The sequence below is a fragment of the Macrotis lagotis genome, chromosome 6 (genome assembly GCF_037893015.1).
Source record: "Macrotis lagotis isolate mMagLag1 chromosome 6, bilby.v1.9.chrom.fasta, whole genome shotgun sequence".
NCBI classification, from domain to species: Eukaryota; Metazoa; Chordata; class Mammalia; order Peramelemorphia; family Peramelidae; genus Macrotis; species Macrotis lagotis.
In genome coordinates, this window is record NC_133663.1 from 128,300,193 (window position 1) to 128,315,897 (window position 15,705).

Consider the following 15,705-nt stretch of genomic DNA (forward strand, 5'->3'; position numbering starts at 1 on the left):
TCATGGGTTGGATCTTGGGATTCTGGTTGCTACCTCCAGATTGGAGGATACACTGTCGATCTGCACTCCTAAAATAAGCCTCATAAGCTTCCATCAGTGTATTTTCCCCTTAACAATGAATTTTTCACTGGATACAATTAGTTCAAACTAAAGGCATTAACTAAGATGGTTTAATAACAATAGTAATCTGAAAAAAACCCATGAGTACACACACACACACACACACACACACACACACACACATACTTTTGCATACATATACACATTGAATGGTAGCTAGATGGTGCAGTGGATAGAGTACTGGCCTTGGAGTCAGGAGGACAAGAATTTGAATCCAGTCTCAGACTGTGTGACCTTGGGAAAGTCACTTAAACCTGATTGCCTCATATCCAGGGCCATCTCCAGTCTTCCTGATTCATACCTGGACACTGAATCCAGATGACTCTGGAGGAGAAAGTGAGGCTAGTGACTCCCTCACTCAAATCCAATTCATGTGCTTGTCATAACATCACATCCCCTCTCCTACAAAAACATACATTCACAGATTGGAAATCTTCAAATTATTTACATGCACATATACATATAATTATAATAAAATATTCATTTAGCACTTGTATACAGCTTAGTTTAGAACTTTATTACTTCTTGGGATTATACTTTGGAATGGGAGAAATCAGAATACAATGGTGCTGATGCACATATATGTGGGGAATGCATGTGACAAACACCATGCATGCCTATGGTATTTCAGAGCCTCAATGTTCTCTCTCTCTCTTTATAGAGTTCTCAGACTGCTGCCCAAAGGTTCAGTGGAGCTGCCCTCTTTCAGTTGGATTCCTAAATTCCATTGGTTTCCATAGTTTAACTCTCCATTGCCAGGTCTTATTCACTTCCTTAGCCATCTCTCTTCTGTGTGGTCACAGGTTCCACTTCTTGAAGATGCTTCTGGGCAGCTAGGTAGTGCTGTGCATAGAGCACTGACCCTGAAGTCAGGAGGACCCAAGTTCAAAAACGGCCTCAGACATCTAATAATTGCCTAGCCATGTGACCTTGGGGACTTAGCCCATTGCCTTAAATTTAAAAAAAATGCTTCTTTCATTGAGTTCATTTTAAACCTGGGAGCAATATTACCCCTCAAATTCACCCTTGTTCTCTCTTCTATTGCTTTAGTGAGTTTTATTCATGAAAAGTGCAGAATACCATTATAAGGACTCTGATTCACCAGTAAGGAAAATCCCTAACATTTAGGCAAAGGTTTGGTTTCTTCCCCATGTCTATGTCTAGACTAGAGTATTTTTTTTACCTATACTCTCTAATAATAGAGGTATCATATTAAACAATCCCTCTCCCTTCATCAAGGAAAATATCACATGAAAGGAATAGGAGAATAGTACCTTGTTAACATATTAATACTTTGTCATCTGCCCTTTACTTTCTTTAATTATATCCATCTTTATACTTAATCACATATTTTTAGCACATATATGCCTTAGATTGGAAGCGTAATTATATCCTGGATTGAGAGAGGTCAATTGAGTCAAAAACAAGCTCTGCCCAACTCATTATGGACTTATTTTCAATTCATGATGAGCAGCTATTTATTTCATGATCTTAAAAAAAAAAAAACACAGCCTAACATCATATTGTCCTCTTTTCAGATTCTATAGTTGTCTCACAACATGAATATACCTATATTATGTCTACAACCATGCTGTTTCTTAAAGTCAAAATTTTTTTTATTATTTTAAGTCAAAATAGTTTTATAAAACCCTCTCCCCTTCACTTCCTACCCCACCCAGTCATTACTCTGCTTCTGGGAGGTCTTTTTCTTTTATTAACTTACTCCAATTTCTGGCATTAAGGAGTCTGGGTAACTAAAAAAAAAAAAGGCAAGCTGGCAAATTGCCTTTTTAATGTCTCCAAGAAGTTATTTTGACCAAAGAGTTATTTTTGTAGTTTAGTACCTTTACAGGAAAGTAAATGTGTTTTCTCTTTTAATGTTTTATTTTATCATTTGGTTTAAAAATGGCATCTTTAAATAGTCTTTTTATTTCATTTTACCACAGTGTAGTAATAAATACTCCCTAATTTGTGTTCAGAAAAATAAAGTCAACTGGTAAAATCAATTATTTTCCAAATAGTTTACTTATTGAGATAGTTCAAATTTTTATAATAATTTTTTGTTAACAGTTTCCCTCATAACAATCCTGCATAGCAAGTACTATTAACATTATCAATCACCATTTTGCAATTGAGTACTCTGATTTACTCAAAGTTTCTGAAATAATTCCTGAACTAAGATTCTTGAGTTCCTTGCACTAAGGCATTGGATCTACAAGAAAAGAAAGGAAGAGGTTGGGAGAGAAAGAAGAGAAAAAGAACTTTTCAATAAAATAAAGCAGTTTATAATTTATCTGCTAACACAAAGCATTCTGTCACAGGTCTGAAAGAAAATGGGAGTCTAACATACTACAGACAAATTGTTCATGAAATTGAAACAATTAAGAAAGTTTAAAAACTCACTTATCATTCCAACATCCTAATGACACAAAGAAGTGCCTTTATGATAACAGTACTTAAAACTGATATTTAGCTGACCAAAATCTTCTACCACAGCTCTGTTTAAGGGCCTCATTGTCATGGTATGGTGATGATTCTGGGTTCTCAAAGGCCCTGGATGTGAAATATGAGGTTACACATGCTCTACCAAGAGAGGCTTTGAGTATTGACTCAGTAACAAACTATATGTTTGATGAATACCTTAGGTTTTTTGGGGGGGGTGGGTTGCAAGGCAATGGGGTTAAGTGGCTTGCCCAAGGCCACACAGCTAGGTCATTATTAAGTGTCTGAGGCCAAATTTGAACTCAGGTACTCCTGACTCCAGGGCTGGTGCTCTATCCACTGCGCCACTTGGCTGCCCCTGATGAATACCTTATAGAAATCTGGAAATGTGGGAAGAAGGCATGTAATAATTTGCCCTTTCCCCAGTCACTTCTGCAAAATAATGAGTCCTAGGAAAGGGAATATCAAGGGACAGTATACAATTCGGTTGAGAAAGCACTTTTATATTACTACTCTTGTTGCCCTTTGTCTCTTAGCAAGTTTAGCATGCTTTTGTCCACCCCAAGATGTGGGACAGAGCAGGTCCTGACCTGGAATCAAGAAAATCTGTTTCCAAATCTAACCTTAGACATTTGCTAGCTGTATGACCTGAACAAATTGGTTAACTGTGTTTGCCCCAGATCCTCATCTGTAAAATGGACTGAAGAAGGAAATGGCAAACCACTGAAGTATCTTTGTCAAGAAAACCCCCCAGATGGGGCCAGAAAGAGTTGGACATGACTGGAATGGCTTAACAAAAAATTTAGATTCAACAATAAAAATATATCAAGCTTCTACTGTGTGCAAAGGCATTTTGATTGATAGTGAGGATACAGAAATTATAAAGCAACAGCCACTAATATATAGAAACTTAAATTCTACAGATGCGGAATGACTCAGGGAGTCCCAAGATCACATTGGTAGTAAGGGCACAGACCTAGGATTCAGGGTTATTTGCCCCTACACCATGTTACCACCCCAGTATAACACCTAGTGAGTCTGGTTTAGGAGTTCAAAGTTCAAAAACATATGTCTAATATTACCAGAGGGTGATTATTTTTGATTTTGTTCTTTGTTATTTTGTTTGTTTGCTTAGTTGGACCTGTGATTTCATTGATTTAGAGAACTTCCAGATTAGGGACTTTGTCTCAGACACTTAGTTGTATGATCCTGGGTAAGTTTCTTAAGTTCACTATGCTTCAATTTCTTCATCTAAAAAATGAAGATAATTATTGAATTTACTTCTCTGATGACTGAGAAAATCAAACAAGATAACATTGTAAAGTAAGAACTATTAATTTTTTATCATCATCATCAATGGAGAGCATCATCTACTTGGCCATTTTTAGTCTGAGAGTTGCCTGATGATCCTGAAAGGTTAAATAACTTGCCCAGTGTCACTCAGTTAATAGTGTCAGAAGAAGGACCTAAACACAGATCTTTCTGACTCTAAAGTTGACTCTCAAGGCTCCACAACACAGCTTCATAGAAATGATGTTACTAGTCTACAAAACATCAATGCAACACTCACACAAGAAGGATTTAAAGAATCCTGTGCTTACATTACCAACACCTCTACATCCCTCTTGGTTTTGTTCTGGAAAATGAACTACATCTGTAGCCACAAAAGGAAATTGGCTTTATTCAGGCTATAGGCTGATCAAGCCTGAAGTGAATAGGGCCTATGCAAGTTTAATACATAGGTAGACAAAGGGAGTTGAATGGAGTCTTTCAGAAATGCATCAGCCTAGAATAAGCAGGCCCCAGCCATATTTGAATTTACCAATCAAGAATAGGTCAGATTAGGAAAAACTCTAGGGTTGAAAGAATTATTTTGGCATCAAGGGCAGCATTCACCAAACAAGCATTCACCAACCTTTATCTTCTCACAAGTCTATAGGTCCACTTCTCCTTCATGAGTGAGAAGGGCAGGAGCCTAGTCCAAACAGACTGTGCAACTATACTGACTTGAAGGTGATCCCAGTTAGGTCTGCCAACAAAAAAACTGCACCAGAACCATTGATACTTCTCCCTTCTTAGACCAATCCTCTTTTATTATAATAATATAACTTATATTTATATTACACTTTAAGATTTACAATGTATTCTACCTATGTAAATTTATTTCCTCATAACAACTCTGTGAGATAGATATTATTTGTCCTCATCTTACAAATGAGGAAAATGAGGCACATAACAGTTATGCTACTTGCCCAGATGAGATCACAACCACCTTTAATTATTTGAGGCAAAATTCAAACTCTGGTCTTCCTGTCTTTGAAGTCCCAAAGTCTATCCAATGTACTCACTAGCAAGAAGGAAAAAGGAAAAAATCCACAAACCAGTTAATAAACCTCAAATTAAGTAAGTAAGCATTAAATACTCTCAATTATATAATGGAGAAAAATTTTCTTTTTTATTACATTGTATTGCTTGGGGGAAAAAAGTTTTAAATTTCAGTTTAACTCATGGCTTTTTAAATCTTAGGGAAAATATAAAATAGCTAAAATGATCTAAAAGAAATCTATCATTTATAAAATATTTTTAAATAGCAGGTAGTATGTACAGCTTACAAATGTTTGTTATAATTCTAGAACTTTAAAGATTTAGAACAAATATCATACAGCTGTGTTTATACACTGAAATATAATCTGGTACTGGCTTTTTTCTAATATGCTTTTCACAATTAATCAGGGAGGGAGTTTATTGAGTTTAATCAAATTTCCAAAATCAGCTTTATATCCAAGTCATTAGAAATACTAGTTTAATAAATATTTACATTTCTTTAAATGGAATATAAAAGTGCACTCTTTGTTCCCAACAGTGAACATTTGTAAGGCAGGAAAAAAATAGGCAGAGGAGGAAACAAATGAAGAAAATCACCATCATATTAATACTTCATCAATAATAATAATGATAATGATGATAGCTAATCTTTATATAGTACTTACAATATCCCAAACATTTTACAAATATTGTCTCATTTTACCCTTACAACAACCTTGGAAGGTTAGGTGCTCTGATTATTTCCATTGTACAGTTGAGGAAGCTGAGACAATCAGAGGTTAAGTGATTTCTCAGAGGTCAGACAGCTAACTAAATAACTGAAGCCTTATTTAAATTCAGACCTTCTTGAATCCAGGCTCACTCTCTACCTGTTATACCACCAAGTTACCTTTTTATTTTATTATTTTGTCCTTTAAAAAGTCCTCCATATTACATTCTTCAGTATTAGGATAAAATGTTTGATGGCAAGGCTGACTACTTCTATCAGATGCCAAAAATATGATTACTCAATTAGTGAAGAAGCAATCTTAAAAATCCAGCACAGTTTGACTTTCAATAACTACTCTAATCAGATTAAGTCATTCTACACCCACTACTTTCATTCACATATCTGAATTCATTCAACTAGTTTTGCCTGATGAACCTGCTCATAATGGATGGATAAGTGTGAAGTACTGGTTAATTAATACCTACTCTAGTGAGGTAGGCATTATTTCCCCCTTTTTACAAAAGGGGAAACTGAGACAAATAAGTTATGCCTTTCCAAGTCTACATAACATACAGTTTTAATATAACTACCTAGAAGTAGTTAGTAACCTATGGACAAGAATTTTCCCGCTTAACTTTATCTGTTTTTTATCTCTTTGTTTTAAAAGCAATTTGGGGGGGGGGGCAGCTAGGTGGTACAATGTATAGAGCACCTGCCCTGGAGTCAGGAGTACCTGGATTCAAATCTGGCCTCAGACACTTAATAATTACCTAGTTGTGTGGTCTTGGGCAAGCCACTTAACCCCATTGCCTTGCAAAAACCTAAAAATCAAATCAAGTCAATTTGGGTGAGGTTCTGTGATTTATTGATTTATTTTTTTTAAGCCAGAAGAGAAGAATCTCTCTCTCTCTCTCTCTCTCTCTCTCTCTCTCTCTCTCTCTCTCTCTCTCTCTCTCTCTCACACACACACACACAAACACACACACACACACACACACACACACACACAGAGTCTGTCTTTCAAAAATGGTACTTAAAATATTTGCCTTTCTTTCTTTAATTCCTTACCAAGACTCCCTGAATTTAGTATCATGAATGAGGACCAGGTATAATAAACACCAACAAGGGGAACCAAGTAATTACATGAAAATATTGAAATTCTCTTATGTTGTATCTTTATGTTGCTATGTTTGGCTTATATACATATATATATGTAGATATATATATATATATATATATATATATATATCATGAATAAAAGTTAAAAGTTAATCGAATCACTAAATTGATAGCCTGTGAATTAATTTCTCTTGTTTCCTTTCCTATTTCTCAGGGTGAAAAAAGGCATTTATTCAGGAAAGTAAATATGTTTTTAAGTTTTATCATACTAATATAGATATTATACTATTATACTATTCTATGGTACTATTATATACTATAATAAGGTTAAAAGGCACACAATGGTGAGTATGATATTGGAAATCCACATGTGAGGATTTTGGGGGTATAGTAAGATTCATTCTTTCAATTTAATCATTAGTCACTAACTAAATAAATTTAGTCTGCTAAATCAGAATCTCTTAGGAATGGCAAAATCAACACTAATTACAGCTCTGTTTCAGAACCCTTGTTAGCAAGGATAAACACAACTTAATTTTTCTTGTGCCAATTTTTTCGTGGAAAAGGAAAAAAACTACTAATATTGTGATTGTATGTTTTAGGGGCTATTGTAGGACTTAAAGGTTCTGGGTCTCCCCCATGACACCATGATTTGACTAATGGTATACAAACCCATATAATTGTGAGTCACAATATGATGGAATTCTACTATCCACATACTATGATTTTAGTGCTTTTATCCAGTTTTAAATGTATTTCCCTGAGCACATCAGACTAGTAATGTTTCTCTAGACAAATTTTCACATTTTGAACAATCTAAGACCAACAGAGATCTATTAGAGTTGGCACAGTTGTATTTTGTTTGTTTTCCACCCTTTATAGTCTACAGAAATGCAGATGATTCATCTTTAACCTTTTAAGGTCATTTTCAGATGTTTAATTCTGTTGTCTCAATGTAAATTGTACAGTGAGTCATCTCAGGCAATCTATAAATTTTTCCCTAATGCTAAAGAGCATCACAAGAAGTAAAGCCCTAAGCTTATATTTTCATTGAACCCTTTCAGATCTGTTGGGATTATAGACTTTTCATGTATATAGTTATGAGTCTGGTAACAGGAACAAGTTAATGAAGATTTTGTCTTCATAAAATCAAATCCACAAGGATAAGCAGAAACACTATAAGGCTTGCATCATATGATTCACTTTTGTTAGCTCCTGCCAAAACGATTGATTTTTATGAATGCTGATCTCATTGCTGTTGATGCTTCCAAGATTTATCTTCCAGAATTCTTTATTGTGCCTGAGGCTCACTCTTTGGGGAAAAAAAATTATATTGCGATTGGAAAGTACTTTGGTTATTTACTAGCCTAAAGTTTGATAGATATATTTTCACAGTTATAGCTTTTCTTTTTAAGTATACTGCAATATCACTATAATATCATAATCAACTATAGTGTAGAAATTACAAATTAACAAGTATTTTTTTAAAGCACCCAACTATGGGCCAAGCACTGTGCGAAGAACTAGAGAGAAACTCAGTGTACCCTTATTAACATACATGTGTTGGACCTCTGGGAGAGAGGGTCTAAACACTTCTACTTTTTTTTTTTAGCTAGGAAGTGGAATTAAGAAACTTGCCCAAGGTCACACAGCAAAGTAAGCATTAAGTGTCAGAGGCTGGATTTGAACTCAGGTCCTTCTGACTCCAGGGCTAGTGGTCTATCTACTGTGCCACTTAGCTGCCCCCTCTTCTATTTACTATATTTATATATTTTAGTTTAGTTTATTGTTATATTATATAGTGTATATATATTTTTTTATTATTTTTTTTATAAAATTCATTTATATTTTATAAACTAATAGTTCAGGCTTACCAGCATTTTTGTAAGAAGAAATTCAGCCCATCATGAATATTTGAATCTGATTTCCTGCTTTATTTTTCATACCATAAAGTATTCGGTTTTATAGTATGAATATAAAACTTCATTGATTCTATCTACGCACTCTAACTTGGAATTTGTGATCATTTTACTGTCCAAGACAGTTCCAAACAAATGAGCACTCTAATCAATGTTTAAAAAAAACTGCTTACCAACACTAAATTGTTATTAGGTGCCCATAAGTATTTTGGAAGCATTTATTTACAATTAATAAGTGGATTTCAAGCTATTCTTTCCTAAACAATTTTCCCAATCTCTACAAGGTAATAGCTTACTATTAAAATCAAAAGTAGCAGAACTGTTTTAAGATATATATTCATATTTTAAATTTTTCACTAGTTTAGAGTGACTTTCCCTTTCAATTGAGCCAAAGTAATAATATGTTGTTATAACTAAGAATTTTACATTTGGGTAAAGTTGTCTAAGGTGACAGAAATATCATATCAACTCTCATTGTATATCTTCATAGACACTTCTTTTCTCAGGCTTCTTGGTTTTGTATTAACACTTAAAGGAATATGATTCAATAAACATTTAAGTGCTTACTTTGTACAAAGCATTAGGAATACTAAGATGAAAAACAACACAGTCCTTACTTTCAACTGGTTTGATAATTTGAAGGAGAAATGGACATGCATGCAAGGATGGTAAATAGGTAGTCTGAATAAACAGAGACTGAGATAGGAGACAGATGGTTGAAAATCAGGGAATAGTTACTATTAACATGTTTGGCTGAAACATTACACAGGGACAGAAGCAATGTAAAGATGAAAACATTATTTTGCTTTTTGTTACCTTTGCCAAGGAGAATGAACTTTGGTTTGGAAAGAGCAGATCAAGGCAATAAAGCATTTGTTAAGTTCCAGATACTGTGCTATGCCAGATACTAGTCATGCAAATGCCAAAACACTCTCCAAAAAATTAAGAACATAATTTGTACTGGATAAATTGGAGGTAACCTCAGACAGAAGGCATTAGTATTAAAGGGTACTGGAAGAGGAATTGAAGGAAGAGATTTTAGTTGAGACTTGAAAGAAGCCAGGAAAGTCAGGAGGCAGAGGTAAAGGGGCAGAGCATTCCAGGTAAGGGTTAGGTGGGCAGTGTGAAAAGGAGCAAGGAGTCTGGAGATAGAATATCATGGCCAAAGAATAGCAAGAAAGCCTAACACTGAATCACAGAATACATAGTGGAAGATTGGAAAGGGAAAAAGGGACAAGGTTATTAAGGATTTTAAAAGCTAAACAGAAGAGTTTGCATTTCATCCTAGAGGCAATAGAGAGTCACAGCAGTTTAGTAAGTAGGGTGTAACACAGCGAGGTCTACTTTTTTAGGATGATTATTTTGATAGCTAAATGGAAAACGGACTAAAATGGGAAGAGGCAGGAGGCAATAAGGACAAACAAAAGACCCCACTGCAATAGTCCTGGTATGAGGTGATTGAGGCCTGCCCCAGGGGTAGTGGGGGGGGGGGGGAAGAAGAGAGAAGTTCAGGATAGGAGAGACGTCAAAAACAGAGTGAACATGACAACAACAGGAGAGAGAGAGAGAGAGAGAGAGAGAGAGAGAAAGAGAGGAGTCAAGAATGCTACCTAAATTGTGTGTTTCATTTAAGATATCTGTAGAACATCCAGCTGGAAATGCAAGACTGGAGGTCAGGAAAGAGGCTGGGAGTAGATAAGATTTGAAAATCATCTCCATAGAGATAATTGAATCCATGGGAGCTGATGAGATCACTAAACAAAATAGTATAGAAATAGAACAGAATAAAAATGGCCAGTAAAATTGATAGGTTGGTTCAAATAAAACATTTAACTTATTTATGACTTGGCAACTAAGAGCTAGAGAATGGAATGGATTTAAGTACAAAGACATTATTTATTTTGATCAGGTTTCATCAGAGATCTGAATTTAAAACCAGGACTTTCTCCTTACAAACTCAGCCCTCTATCCTACATAATGCTACCTTAGTAATATCTATACTCTAACTGATGATTTTATAAAGTTTGCAAAGCACTTTGAATACATAATCTCATATGATTCTCTTAAAAGCCCTATGAGGTAGGTCAGTTTACAGATAAAGAAAATGGAGACTCAAAAGAAAAAAAAAATAAGTAATTTGTTCCTGATCACACAGAAGGGAAGTATCAAAGGTAACTGTCAAACCTTGGACTTTCTGACTTCTAGTCCAATACAATTATCAAAGCTAGAAGGAATAACTAACATATTAGATGACAGAGTTGGGATTCAACAATATCTTGATGAACCAGAACATTGGGTCAAATTAACTAAAATGAAATTTAATAGTGATAAATATTGTCTTAACACTTGGGTTTCAAAAATCATCTTTATTGGTACAAGATGGGAAGAGCATGACTATATTTCACTGGCAAAACACTTTGGGGTATTTTAGTGAACCAAGGATAAATATAGTAACCAGAAAGTTAATGTAATCACTGAGAGATTACATCCAGAACTAGGAAAATGGTTGTCTCGTTGTATGAGTGTCTTTAATTGATGATATCTAGAGTATCTTGTTCAGCTCTGGTCTCCACATTTTAGGAAGAACAATGAGAATGGGCAGTATCCAGGCTAGGGCAAGCAGGATGGTGAAAGGTCTACATTTCCTGATTTATGAAAGAGCTAGAATGTTTAACCCAAAGAGAAGACTTACAAAGGAAATGATAATAGTTTTCAGCTACTTGAATGGCTGTTACAAGCAAAATTTGGATCACCATTTGTAAGATATTCAGTTCTACTGAACAAGCATTTATTAGACACTTACCATATGAACACACTGTTCTAGGTTCTAGGAATAAAAAAGCAAAAAGAAAAAGACTCTGCCCTCAAGGAACTCACATTTTATTAGGGGAAAAAACAAGTACAAAGAATATTGGGGTGGGGGGAAGGTCCTATTAACTAGTGAGAGGTGAATATCAGAAAAGGCCTTATGTGACTGGAAAGGTAGGTGGAACATTTATGAATTTAATGAGAATAAACTCTTCAAGCACTTTTAAAATACCCATTTACAAATAATTGATATGCTTCACTAAAGTCCTACTTTAGATCATATTTGGTAATGAGATTATTTTGGGTTAATATCTCTTTAGGAGATCTATCAAACTTAAGTACTAAGTTTATAAAATTCGCAGGACAACCTTCTGACAATTGAGGACCAGCATTACCCAACACAACTCATAAACTATCTGCTGAGGGACGGTCCATATGGATAAAATCACAAATAGTTAAAGTATTAATTAGTTGATAAATAATTCTGCAACAGATTTCCCTGATTCAATTATGTTTTTATTTTCTATTGTAGCAAACTAATCATACTTCCTTTTTTTCATATGGGTTCATGCTTATCACTTTCCTGTTCATGAATAAGTAAATTCTATAATGCATGTATTTATTCAATTACCTGTGTCAAGGATCAAATGATTCTCAACAATTAAGTGAAAAAGTATAGTTCTTCCTATGAATCACTATTCTTCATGTTTCATAGCTGTGACTTTTTCTGACTACATGATAAGAATACTCTGAGAATCCTCTTGTGTGTACCATTTTTGGCTCCAGGTCTGAGTCATCACAGGCTCTCCACATAGATGCTATCAAATCCAAAAGTATATCAATGAGTCTGGAAGAAGACCAGGACATCAGGGAGGTGATACCATGACAAGAACATGAATTGGATTTGAGTGTGAGTGTGTGTGTGTGTGTGTGTGTTGGGGGGATAGACTAGGCTAAGTCACCAGCCTCACTTTCTCCTCCAGAACCATGTGGGTCTAGTGGCCAGATATCGGTCAGAATGACAAGATGGCCTTGGATGCTAGACAGTCAGGGTTAAGTGACTTACTCAAGGTCACACATTGTCAAGTGTCTGAGACTAGATTTGAACTCCATCCTCCTGACTCAAAACTCTGTCCACTGCCACCAGCTGTCCATTGACGAGTACAATTTTATGCACCATAGTAGTGTGGTGTCTGTACTTTAAAAAAAAAAAAAGCTTTTCTTCTTGAGTCGTGTTCTTGGTCTCAGTGGAAATGATAAGTAAAGGACATCTATGACATAAGATATACTAGGTTACTCTTCCCTACTTTGTACTGTTCCCCCACTCCTCCAAGAAATTAAAGAAATTTAGGCTTTTTTTGTGCTATTAAGTATAATATAGTTAATTATTATTATTGTTGTTATTATTGTTATTATTATTATTATTATGTATCAGGACACATAATAGTTTCTTCCCCGCACTACAGTATATTCAGTCATTTTTTTTTCTTCCTCTTGAAATCCAGTAGATAGAAATGAGATAAACAGGACCAATGATTTCTTTTTTTCAATTTCTTACTCACTTCCTAGAATAGCTGATCAGATTTGAAACTAAAAATCTTTTTATATGGCTACATGCTCTTACCTCCAAATTTACAACTTTTTTTCATTAGTCATATTAAACTTTTTTCCTTTAAAGAATCCCTAAATTTGAATGAATATTGCACTTATGTTCTTTGCTTTTTAATACTTTATTGGGTTACAGTTGGCATAATAGAGAATTTAAATGCCTTTCCCTCATGAATTTCAGAATAGCTAACATTTAAATAGCACCTCAATGGGGTGGTTAGGTGGCACAGTAGATAGAGCACCAGCCCTGGAGTCAGGAGTACCTGAGTTCAAATCCTGCCTCAGACACTTAATAATTACCTAGCTGTGTGGCCTTGGGCAAGCCACTTAACCCGATTGCCTTCCAAAAAAATAAAAATAAATAGCACCTCAAGGTTTGCAAAGAATCTTACAGTTAGTACCTTATGTGATAATATTGTAATATACATGTATAATAAATATATATAATATACACACAAAACCCCTTTATGACTGGAAAATATTTTGCTAATGTATTTATAATTCAAAATAAATGCAAATCAAATTCAGTTTGATGTGCAATTCCTTATCTTTAAATATAAGTTCTCTATAAGGCAGTAGTATATTTGAAATCTGGTCATATGCTACACATTCAGAAGTACAACATTAATATAATTCCCAAAGTAATGATCATTTAACTGGTCACTCAAGCTACAAATTGGAAAACCAGAAATGATCCAAGCTCATATTGAAGATTCAGGATTCACTTTCCTGAGTACTAGTCTCATTATTGCCATTCTATTTACTGTTCAGAGAGACTGGGGAATAACTGATGTTTACGAAGGGCCTACAATGTACCACATATAGAGCTAAGAGTTTTACAAATATCTTTCTTTTGCTATGCATTGACATAAATACTGTTTGCATGAACTCAAAATTCAGAGGATGTCTATCAGGGAATGACTGAACCAATAATGTTATCTAAATGTAATATGAGATTATTGTACCATAAGAAATGAAGGGACAGAGTTAGTGAAACCTGGAAAGATTCGGAGGAAGTGATCCTGAATGAAATGAAAAGAATCAGCAGGGTAATTCATAAAATAACAATAAGGCAAGAGAAGGAGGTTCAGAGTAAGACACAAATGAGCAAAATAGCTTTGAAACTGGCACACTGAATTTATTATAAACTAAAAGAAAAAGCTGAACATAATATAAATCATGCTTTTGCATACAATTTTTCTGTTCTCATTTGTATTTGAAAATGCTCATTTTTTTGTTTGTCAAATTTAGTAAATTAAAATTATTTTTAAAATTTTGGCCTTTTAATTAACTTGCCTAAAATCATTAAGTGGGTTATGACTGTATAAATTTTTAAGACTGACAGATGAAACACACAAGAACCTTATTATTCAATGATGGCATTTTTTTAGATGAGAAGCTTTTAATTTCCAAATTTCTTAATGAATTCCAGTTGGTAAATTTCAGCAGTGTAGTGGCATGTAGACTAAATGTTCAGAGTTGGTTCTGTTTCTGCATTCTTATGGTTTTACAATGCATTCTTGCATCTAGGTACTCCCTGACACTCCTACTGAAACACTCTGGGTCATTATCCTTTGCTTGGACTACTGTAATAGTTGGTGCTCTTCCTGTCTTTTGTCTCTCTCATTTCCAACTCATTATATTTCTGCCAGAGAAATAGTTTTTGATTTAGAGGTCTGATGTCAAATGATTCTAACATACAAGTTTGATTACAAAATTCCCTTGCTCAAAAATCTTAAATGGTTTCCCATTGAATACCAAATAAAATGCAGACAGTTTAGTTTGGTATTGAAGGCTTTCTGCAATCTGATCTGTTTCTAGTAGTATTTCATTCTATTTACCTACACATACTTTAAATTCCAATTAAACTGGAATCATTCACAATTTCCAACCTCATATTCACTACTCCTATCTCGGCATACTTGCATACATCATTCTCTGGTGCCCCAAATGGATTCTTTCCCCACAAATCTCAATTTATTTACTGTCCTCCTCCAAGACCCAACAAAGAGAGAGGACAGAGCAGTTGTCTTGGAGTCAGGAGGATGGGAGTTCAAATCCAGCCTTAGACACTTACTAGTTGTGTGATCCTGGGCAAGTCACTTATCCCTGATTGCCTTGCATCTAAGTCCTCCTGATTTATATTTGGCCTTTGGCTCTAGATGGCTGAGAAGAAAGTGAGGCTGGTAACTTAGCACAGTACCCCTCACTCAAATCCAATTCATGTCCTTGTCATGGCATCACCTCCCTGATGTCATAGTCTTCTTTGAGAACAAAGGACAAACATCATCTTCAAGATTCAACTCAAATGGCACCAATTCCAAGGAAGTGAGAAATGAATAGGTAGAACAGGCAAAAAGGCCTCTTACTGGATTCTTTGAGGGGTCACTTTTCAGGTAGAAGGCCCAAGTATTTCACCAGCAACTTAATACAAGGATAGTTTCATTACAAGTCATTTTTTTTTGGTCAAGCCTCTAAATTTCAAATATTTTCAAATCTATGGCACAAAATGTTTTCCATGCTATCACTTGAAAACAATGATTCAACCATGCTCCTTTTTAAAAAACACCAACAGATTTGAAATTTCAGTTGCTAGAAATAAATGTGGTTTCTTTATTTCTTTATTACAAAGTTTAAGTTAAAAAATTATTCATT